Source organism: Xenopus tropicalis, chromosome 1 (assembly GCF_000004195.4).
Source record: "Xenopus tropicalis strain Nigerian chromosome 1, UCB_Xtro_10.0, whole genome shotgun sequence".
In the NCBI taxonomy this organism is placed as follows: domain Eukaryota; kingdom Metazoa; phylum Chordata; class Amphibia; order Anura; family Pipidae; genus Xenopus; species Xenopus tropicalis.
The window spans coordinates 144,928,865-144,940,251 of record NC_030677.2 but is presented as its reverse complement, the minus strand read 5'-3'; positions in this window follow the sequence as shown (position 1 = coordinate 144,940,251).

Sequence of the window (11,387 nt, the reverse complement as noted above, 5' to 3'; positions counted from 1 at the left end):
TTTTACAAATTGGAACTCCTCAATAAATGTAATTTTTAAATGGGTGGTTTTCATTATGGAAAACAGTTCTCTTCTCATCCATTGGCTAAAAAGTTTCCTACCATAAAGACCTAAAATATTAATTTGTCAATTTTGTAGTTATTTTTTTGTAATATTGATGCAAATCGCCAGTCAGTATGCAGTGCTGACATGAAACTGAGAAGCTGCTTTTACTGGTATAGTGCCCATTATCTGGAAACCAGTAACCCATACATTTACAGGAAGGCTATCTCCAATAGACTTGGTTATAATAAAATAGAAAAATTATTTCCCTTTTCTCTAATAATGAAACAGTACCTTGTACTTGATACCAACTAATATATAATCCTTATTAGAGGCAAAACAGTCCTATAGGGTTTAATGCTTAAATTATTTTTTAGTAAATTTAAGGTATGGAGATCCAAATTATGCAAAGACCCCATATCTGGGAAAACCCCAAGCACTAAGCATCTGGATAACAGGTCCCATACCTGTATTTAAAACACTTGGCACAAGCCAGATTCCAAAGGTGCAAGGAATATAAGGAGCATGAACTAAATAAACCAGGCCTGTACCTAGAATATATTCCAAGAAATCCTCTACCCAAAGCTTGATGTCCTTTTTGTAAGGCATTACCAAAAGGTTCCTGTAGATTCTTGGCAAACCCTGTCTATCCACTGAACCTAGTCATAGCTGAACACCAATCTACATGGGGTGGGTGTAAGTATGCATAAGAAATTAGTAGCCAGGTACCAAGTGCATGTTATGGTTAGTGTGATTCTATTTAAAACTGTCTCCATAAAACAATTTTTGGAGATGTTTTGTTTAAGACCCTTTTTGAGGTCCAACATTTGGCTAGGGACCCACTCATAACATGAAACCAGTGCTGTTGGAATTCAGTTCTCTTTCAAGCTTTACACTTAGCTTCATGAATTATATAGGACCATGAAACAAATCTCACTGGGCTTCAAGCTGGACCTCACCTGCTAGGGAACTGGTCTTGAATCAGTTTGTGTGCCAGTGACCTGAATCATGTAGGAGAAGGCAGTGTATTTGGGTTCCATGAGACATGGCAGTTACTGTAAAGATAGGGCATAAAGAAGGCCAGGTTCTACACTACTTGTCTGAAGCTACTTAATGCTGAGCCCAAGACAATGTCTAACACAAATGTTGCTGATGTGTGTAGCACATAAGGGCAGATTTATTACTTTTAGGTGTTGACTTATAATATAGCAGTGCCAGGAGGTGGGTAATGGTGGTGGGTTGTGTTTTTTTTTTCTTCCTAAGACAGTCATAGTAGGCAAGATACATGAAACTAGCTGTTAGAAAGGTATTGTTTAGACAAAGACATGGACATGTTATTTTGCATAAATTACTATGAACTGCATGATTGCTGCTTTACAGATCGCTGTGTGTAACCGTTTGTACGTGCCACTCAGGGCTGTAGACTCCTTCAGGCATTCTCCAAACAAAAGCTCTTAACTGCAGTAAAGGTCCACTAATCATGTGCCACACAGCCAATCATCATGCGCAACACTCTCTTGCCTTTGTTAGCATTGTGCAGCTTGGTTTGGTAGTAATGTCTTCCACAGTTAAAAGTTATGTGAAGCTGTCAGGTATTTTCTCTAGTACGGCCCTTCCTGTCAGTGCAGACGCCATGGGGTTAAGTATCCCTTCCGGAGGCAGGACAGAAGAAGAAGAAACTTTTCGGCTCCACCTACTCCCTATAAGCTGGTGCTCCTCCTTTTCCCATCAGTTTTTCTTCTTCTGTCCTGCTAGGAGGTTAGGACAGAACATTTTTTTTTTTTATTTTTTTTTTTTTTTTTTTTTCTTCTCTATTTATTCATTTTATTATTTTCCTTCACTGCTACTATTCTCACTAATTGGAAAATTTGCCTATGGTCACCTGCACACCACAGGTCTGCCGACCACACTCCCCACAACTTCTTGAGGGGCAAACCACGGCTTCCACGCCACACCGCAGGTCTGGCTAGCCGTGTATACATGGCACGGGGGTTGCAACCATCTCGCAGAGATCGGGCACCCCCATACAGGTCGAGACGCGCGGGCGGCGGCACACAAGGATCCCATCCAGTCGCGCGCCCTTTCCAGGAAGCACGGCGCGCACAGAACGCGCTTGCGCGCCTACGCACACCAGGAAGTACGGTGTGATCACAGGCGCGCGCGTCACACACAGGACGCACATACGCGCCTACGCACATGCGCCCTTACATCCAGGACGCAGGTATCACGTCTCTCATGGTGCGCCGCCATTACAATCCGAGCGCTACAGCTTCAGGTGCGTTACAGCCTGTGCCTATATAAGCTGCTCATTAGCAGCATAAAGGCAGATTACCCAATTAGCCAGAACACTATAAAGTACCTACAGCAAGTACCCTCCGTTCTGCTATACCATTAAGCCATACCTCAAGGCTTCACTACAACTTGCCCAATCTGACCCACAGATGGAGGCTGACAATACTTTAGATGAACTCAGGAAGGAGATGGCCAGTACCACACCTACCCCAAGGGCTAGGAAATCTACTGACAAAAGGGCCACAACCCAATTTAAAAAATGCAGAATCTGTAAACACACATTACGCAAAGGGGAGCAGGGAGAGTGCAGAGATTGCACAGAACCACCACCCGCACCATTATTGTCCCCTCATCCTGATATAGTACATACCATAACAAACCAATCTCAGGATGGCACTACCCAAATCCCAACCGCACAACCACTGACTACGACAGAACCAGATAGGGAAGCTATTCCATCCACTTCAGCAAAACCACCACAACTGGAGGATTTGTTTGACTGGATAAAATCCACCATACAATCCACTATTAGCCAGTCCTCCACACGTCCCAGGAAACGTAAATCACATGTCCTCCTGGACACTAACTCCTCAAATACTGAGAGCAGTGCACCAGACAGCGAACCAGAATTGGGTGAAATATCAGACAGTGACTCTGACACAGACGACTCAGGAAGGGAGCAACATTACCATTCCGTTGCAGGCCCTGACACTGCTAAACGATTATTACGAGACATGCTCACTACATTGGAGATCAAGGATGAGAGAGCAACCGCATCCAAAGCTGATAGGGTTCTGGGGATACAACCCAAAAAGGCCAGAACCTTCCCGGTCTTCAAATCCATTTCCCAACTAATTGAGAATGAATGGACGAAGCCAGACCACCGCCTTGCCCTGACCCAACGCTTTCTCACTACATATCCCATCCCGGAAGAACAACAAAAGCTCTGGGATAAAGCACCAAGAGTTGATTCCGCGGTCGCCCGCCTGTCCAAAAACACCGCGTTACCTACTGAAGAAGCTACCTTTAAGGAACCTATGGATAAGAAGATGGAGGTGGCCCTCAGAAAGGGTTTCACACATGCCACAGCGATCCTAAGACCAGCAGTGGCATCAGCGGGTTTGGCGAGGACAGCGAGATTCTGGTGCCAAGAGTTAATCAAGCACACACCGCCTTCACCACAAGCCCTACAGGAGGCATTAGAACAAATCAGTGCCTCGCTAGCCTTCTTATCGGATGCAGCCATGGACACGGTGAGGTTAGCAGCCAAGACCAGCATGGACACGGTAGTAGCCAGACGGGCATTGTGGCTGCGCCACTGGTCCGGAGACACGGCCTCCAAATCCAAACTCCTTAACCTCAAGTTTACAGGAGACACACTGTTTGGACCTGACCTGAAACAGATAATCTCAGATGTCTCAGGGGGCAAGAGCTCCTTTCTACCTTCAGGAAAGAAGGCCAGACCCGAATCCACTAGCCGACCCTATAATAGGCAATGGAACACCCAAGGCCGTCCTTTTCGCTCCTTTCGCAGCTCATCCTTCAGAACATCACAGGGTAGTGGAGACACCAGGAAGGGCAGACCATCCTGGCCTCAACAACACAAGCAGAACAGGAAGCCAGGGCCCCCAAAACCGGCCTCTGCATGACTGCCCACCAAATCTAGAGAGGGTAGGCGGACGCCTTCAGAGATTCGTGTCGGCCTGGCAAACCCACATACAGGACAACTGGGTACTGTCAATCATCAGGGACGGATACAGAATCCCTTTCAGCAACTTACCTCCTCGCACATTCACCCGTTCATCCATTCCAAAAAACCCAGTCAGACAGTTGGCTCTCACAAACATCGTAAGGGAGTTCCTAACCAACAATATCATCTCCCCAGTGCCCTGGCGGGAGCGCTACACAGGATTCTACTCAAATTTATTCTTGGTAGAAAAAAAGGACTGTACCTTCCGGCCAGTCTTGAACCTGAAGCCCCTGAACCCATTCGTATCCACACAAAGATTTCGCATGGAATCCCTGCGGTCAGTAAGCATGTCCATGACACCACTGTGCTACATGACGACAGTGGACCTACAGGACGCATACCTACATGTCCCCATCAGAGAAGACTCCCAGAGATACCTAAGATTCACAGTACAGGGGGAGCATTATCAATTCAGAGCCCTACCCTTCGGTCTTTGCACAGCGCCCAGAGTCTTCACAAAGGTACTCAGCCCGGTTATAGCACACCTCAGACGTATGGGGATAGCACTTACTCCATACCTGGACGACATCCTAATCCGTTCACACTCTTACAAACAGGCCGCAACAGACACACAGACCTGCATAACAACTCTGTCACAACACGGCTGGGTAGTGAACTACAAAAAGAGCCAATTGACACCAACCCAGCGCGTCCAATTCCTAGGGATGTGGTTCGACTCCGCATCTCAGACCATATCACTAACAACGGAGAAAATTCTCAGAATAACCTCTACAGCGCAAGACCTGTACCACCAGAAATCGACAACGGCAGAGATATGCCTCAGACTCCTGGGTTACATGGCAGCCGCCCTGGAAGCTCTACCATTCGGCCGCTTTCATATGAGAGACTTCCAGAACCATTTCCTAAAACACTGGAACAAAGACCACTCAAACCTGTCCCAAATAATTCCCATAACTACAAGGGTCCGTCAATCCCTCAAATGGTGGACCTACCCTCACAACCTCAACACGGGCAGGAAATGGGCTCTACCACCATGGACAGTCATCACTACGGACGCAAGCCTCAAGGGCTGGGGTGCGATTTTTCCACCGCGCACATGTCAAGGGACGTGGACGGCAGAGGAGGCAAAGCTACCAATCAATGGCCTGGAGATCAGGGCAATCCGAAACGCCATCTTTCATTGGTCACAACAGCTCACGGACCAGCCCCTCCGCATACAATCGGACAATGCCACAGCAGTAGCCTACCTCAACAAGCAGGGAGGCACTCGCAGCAACCAGGCCATGCAAGAAGTATCCCTGATACTCGCTTGGGCAGAATCACACGTACCGGCGATATCAGCAGTCTACATACCCGGTGTCCAAAACTGGGAGGCGGACTATCTCAGTCGTCAACAGATAGATCAGGGAGAGTGGGCTCTCCACCCGGACATATTCGATCAGATCGTGGCCAGGTGGGGACGCCCGGACATAGACATGCTAGCATCCAGGCGCAACTTCAAAGTTCCTACGTACTGCGCCAGGTCTCAGGACCCGGGGGCGTCGTATGTGGATGCATTAGTCATACCTTGGAATTTCAACAAAGTGTATGCCTTCCCTCCATTGGCCCTTCTACCACGGATAATTCGCAAGATCCAACAGGAACACACAGTGACAATCTTAATCGCCCCAGACTGGCCCAGACGAACCTGGTACGCGGACCTCGTAACGATGTCAATAGCTCCACCATGGAGGCTACCTACCAGACCAGATTTACTAACCCAAGGTCCAATCAAACACGACAACCCGACAATGCTACATTTAACGGCCTGGCTGTTGAAACCAGCCTGTGGCGCTCAAAAGGTTTCTCGACACCAGCCACTGATATCCTATTGAAAGCCAGGAAGCCCACCACTACGAAGGCTTACTACAGGACCTGGAAAACCTTCATGGATTACTGTGCCTCAACGCACACACCATGGCAGCAGGCCTCCACACAGACGGTCATAGAGTTCCTCACCAAAGGTTTCCACCTGGGTCTCTCTCTAGCTACCCTCAAGTCTCAAATTTCTGCTCTCTCTCTTCTACTCCAACACCAATGGGCAAGGGAGTCAGACGTAATTCAGTTTCTGCAGGGAGTAGGTAGGGCTAGACCACCATACAGGGACCCCACTCCACCTTGGGACCTTAACGTAGTCCTAACAGCCCTGCAAGTACCTCCATTCGAGCCACTTGGTGCCTGCGACTTAAAATTCCTTACTTGGAAAATAGCTTTCCTGATAGCAATAACGTCAGCAAAGCGGGTGTCCGACATAGCAGCCTTATCCCATAAAGAGCCCTGGCTGGTCATACACCAAGACAGAGCAGTGTTCAGAACAGTACCATCCTTCACACCGAAAGTGGTCTCCCCATTTCACATTAACGAGGAAATTAACCTCCCCTCTTTATGTCCACGACCCACAAATGCTAAAGAAAAGGCCCTTCACAAATTAGACGTAGTCAGGGCAATAAAATTCTACTTGGACAGATCCAAACACTACAGGAAAGCGGACGCCTTCCTGGTCACCTATGGGGCAAACAAGGGTTCCCCCGCATCCAAACGTACGATAGCCAGGTGGCTGGTCAGTACAATAAACTGTGCTTACGAGCTCAGAAAACAGCCCATACCATTTGGTGTTAAAGCGCACTCCACCAGAGCAGTCAGCACCTCATGGGCACTATACAATTCTGCCACACCAGAGCAAATCTGTAAGGCAGCCACGTGGGCATCACTGTCCACGTTCGCAAAGTTTTATAGACTCCAGGTTTTTCACTCTGCACCAGCAGCTTTTGGCAGGAAAGTCCTGCAAGCAGCGGTGCGGCACTAGGGCAAACCAGCAACTACACCCACCCTAGTTACGGGACAGCTTTAGGACGTCCCCATGGCGTCTGCACTGACAGGAAGGGCCGTACTAGAGAAAGGAGGATTTTTAACTTACCGGAAAATCCTTTTCTAGACGGCCCGTACTGTCAGTGCAGTAAGCCCCACCCTTAGGTTACCTTAGTTGAGTTATAGGTTATACCAGTTAAACAAATTCTCAGTTATCATTCGGCTCCTCTCCTACTGTGGCTATACTTCTCTCTATCTACTCCTCCTAACTTGACTTTATAAGAAAAAACTGATGGGAAAAGGAGGAGCACCAGCTTATAGGGAGTAGGTGGAGCCGAAAAGTTTCTTCTTCTTCTGTCCTGCCTCCGGAAGGGATACTTAACCCCATGGCGTCTGCACTGACAGTACGGGCCGTCTAGAAAAGGATTTTCCGGTAAGTTAAAAATCCTCCTTTCTGGATGATTTTTGAAGTTACTGATGCATTTGTTTGTATCTGGTTATTACCATAATAGTTATATCCTTGGTAAATGCTGTCAAAACTTTAGCTACGAATCCTAAGGAATTTTGAGAAACTTGTTTTTTTCCACAGAGTTCCCTGCTGGGCATGTACTGTAGCTGAATTACAGCTTTCCACTTAACAGACACTGATTATGCCTAGTTTTTTGTGTTCACGGAATAAATGTTATGAAGCAATATTAATGTTGCAGCAGAAAACAATTTGGTATCACAAATGCTAGAAATCTCCATTCTTCTTACACTTAATGGTGGAAAACACCTACCTTTTCTGTTCTATCGTTAAGTGTTGTGTGGTTTCTAGGATAATTGGAACCCCAACAACCAGAACTGGAGGGGCCCTTCTGTTCTAAATCTGTCTGTTCTCTCAGCATGAGTATTCGAGTCTCCCAAGGGGCAGTGTTTTTCTGTCACAGGGTGCCCCACTGCAGATACTTGTATCTTACATTTTTTTTTTTAATCCTACTATTAATCATATAAGGCATTATAGTGGATCTTGAGCTTTATTTAAGTGTGTCCTAGATAGAATTTGCATTTCTCTAGGTGGTAGACTTTTAGTGGCTTATTTTCCATAATTAATTTCAAATTGCTATCTGGTTGTTAGCTCTTCTGACCCAGTTATCATCTGTGAGGCTGTTTATTTAGTGCTTCAGTAGAGGCCCTCTACAAGTGACTAATTTTGGAACTGGCCTAGTGTTTCTGTAAAATATCGTTTTACTTCAGTTATCTGGATCAGCTTTATTTTTTAGGTTTTTAGTGGGATTTCTGCATAAGGTAGTACAGATTTTATTAGGCTAGTTCCAAACAGTGCAGTTTGGCTGCCTGTGTATAAACCTGTGTGTGAGTGCAGACACAGGAGCAAGCAGAGTCCAGACAATTGGCTGTTTCTTGCAGACTGGAAAGTAATATGTTCTCAGAAATCTTCTGTGGTGTGTTTCTGCAAATAGCCTTGCAGTACCTATTTATGCTATGTAAAACATAGGATCTCTAGACAGGGCTGTATCTTTGTTCTGTGTCAGACAGATACAAGGTACTTTCTCCTGCCTCCCTATATTTGACTGCAATCTCAGTGGTAGAAGGGGGGATATTTCCATTAGTTATGGTAAGATTTGCAACACTTGAAACTGAATACATTTTTCCTATAGCATATTCTGTGTTTTGTAAGAAGCATAGGGGTGGGTCCTGACCAAATGTTGGACCCCACTGACCTAAAGTATGCTTAACACTAAGCAATTATCTGATTAGAGCTGTGTGTTAGCTTTAGCAAGCTGCTGTAATGGAAATGATACATCCTGAAGCAGACTTGTGCACTTAGCACTTCCTTCCAGAATCACCCAGCCTAACTGCTGAACAAGTGACCTCACTTATTTTCCACCCATTTCTCCCCACCATCAGGCTGGAATTTTTATTTTTGTTAGGCTTCCTGTAATAATTACAGTTCAATCTTTTATTATGTTCACTGAGGGATTTTCCACTGTAATGGTTTCAGTTCAGTGTGCTGTCTCTGTGGAACCCAAGCACTGACTTAATCAGGAGATGCTCACATACTGATTAGTCTTCAGTTCCAAATAATTGTCTTTAAAACGACTGTAATCCTATGTGGACAACAAATTCTGAATGGATATAAAAAGTAAGATTAACATAAAATTCCAGAGAGTATTTTCTTCTTAGAAGGAACACAAGCTCTTCCATTTTCAAAAGCTCAGTGGTCTGTAATGTAAGGCCTGTAGCATAGGACATTTTTGACCTTCACTGCCATCCTGAAAAAAAAACAACTATCTATTACTAATATCATTGAATCAAACGTGCTATGTGTGAAGCACATAGGGTGGTGATAGGGCAAAAAAATAAGGCTTGGTTCTCTACCAGAGGACAGCAAGAGTCAAAATGCCTGTTCGCCTTAGGGAACATGGAGATATATTAGGAGTTATGTCAATTGCACAATACAGGAATGCCATCTCCCATAAAAGACCTTTTCAAACAAGCAAATGTAATTTCTAGCTTGTTAGATTTTATCTGTGGTAATGAAACAAGTACTTTGCAGCTGAGACAGGGGAATTAAACCATTTAAAGGCAGTGTAACGTCACGCAAAAGCCCCCTTCCCAAATCACTTAAAACTGCACCCCCAATACACACCCCCATTAACATAACTAGCAGAGTAGAACAGTAAGGGGGTTTGTGTTATAATGGCAGTAAGTTTACCCAGGAGCAGTAACCCATAGCAATCAATCAGCAGGTAGCATGTACTAGTCACCTGTTTAAAAGACATCTTATTGGCCTTTTATATAGTGCCTTTTCTTACATAAGGGGTATAGTCTTTGTCTACTTGGCTTCCTCTTCTAGGACAGAGAAAATATGTTGTGATGCACTTTTCTGAACTGAACAATCACCTGTGTATTTTTAACCATTTATTCTTCATCATTTTAGGAGGTGACTGTTGGCTCTGGCTCTAGCTCTGTGTCTTCCCAGTAACAGTCACTAGTTTGGGAACTCACAAAATGGTGGTGCAACCAGTCTTTGTGACCCTTTCTGTGCTGTCCCACAGCACATGGTGTATTGCCTACCATTAGCAATTTGCCCTTCACCTAGATGTCCACAAGCCCGTGGCCTATAGAAGACAAAGGAGCAGTGTAGGAAATGGTAATGAACAGCTGATGCCGCATTTCTGCTGAAAGATATAAATTTGCCACCTTTGGCTTATATTGGATTGAATAGGAAATGCCAGTACTGACACTGTCAGGAATTTCCTGTTCAAGTCAATTGGAGTAGCTGTTGGTCATTTCTTTGTTTCTTGGCCAGCTAAAAAGTGCCACATGTGCCGCCAGGCTAAAGGCCAACTGATCCTGCCATTTATCTTGTGGGGCACATGACTACCAGGAGACTCCCACGCATGGACAAACATGTTTAGCATTTTTCTATGTATACGTAAGGTAAAACAGGTTTTTCCAAAACTGTGTTTTGAGGCATAACTGAACAGTATGTTATTAATTACATGAAAAGGCATTTTCACAAGTACCCCCATACGTAATAAATGGCACTAAGTTTGCCCAGGTGCAGTAACCTATAAGATGTTCACTTTTAAGCAGGTAACCAATAAATGCTTCTTTTTGTATGTTTGTAACCAATAAATGCTACCCGCTGATTGCTTGCTATAGGTTACTGCACTTGGGCAAACTTTGTGCCTTTTATTATACAACCTCCTTAGAGACATTCTGTGCTAATTTTAAACTTTACCAGTGTCAGAATATTTTGGGTACCTTGTAGCTCACTAATAAATGCAAATGTCAAAACTGCTATGCCAGTATAGTTATAGGTTTTTATATACCACATACACATTTCTGCAGTGCTTTATAGAGATTATACAGTCCCAGGCCAATGTGGCATTCAGTAGATGAAATAAAACTGGGACAGATCCCAGTGGCACCACACTAAGAACCCATCTCAAATGTTCCACTGACAGCCACCCTCTGTTCTTTTTGTTTTAGTGCAGTTTTTCAGAGTAAACAAGGATACTCCCATATCTGAAAGATATTTATCATCTTATAAATTACTTCTTAGTAGTCCCAAGCAAACAATTCTGGTGAAAGTTTGGATGCTAAAGAATGTATATGAATACACATCACATTGATCAATGTGGCATATCCTGTTCAGATGAGATATGCAGATAGAGGGCCTATCACATTCTCACACGCTATGTAAATTTATATTGGGAACCTGTCTGTAAGTTTTTTAGAACATAGAAGAAAACAGGATACCTGGAAGAAACCCACACAAGCACAGGAAGAACATATAACCCCTTACAATTAATGCCCTTGCTGGTATAAAAACCTAGAACACCAGGGCAGCAGCGCTATCCATGCTAATAAATCATTTTTTTTCTTAAATCCGTCAATACACCAGCTTTTGAAAAACATTTTTTTAAATGCTTAAATATTTAACATCTGTAGCGCTATTTACCTCTCCAGTTGGTAGGGGGCAAAG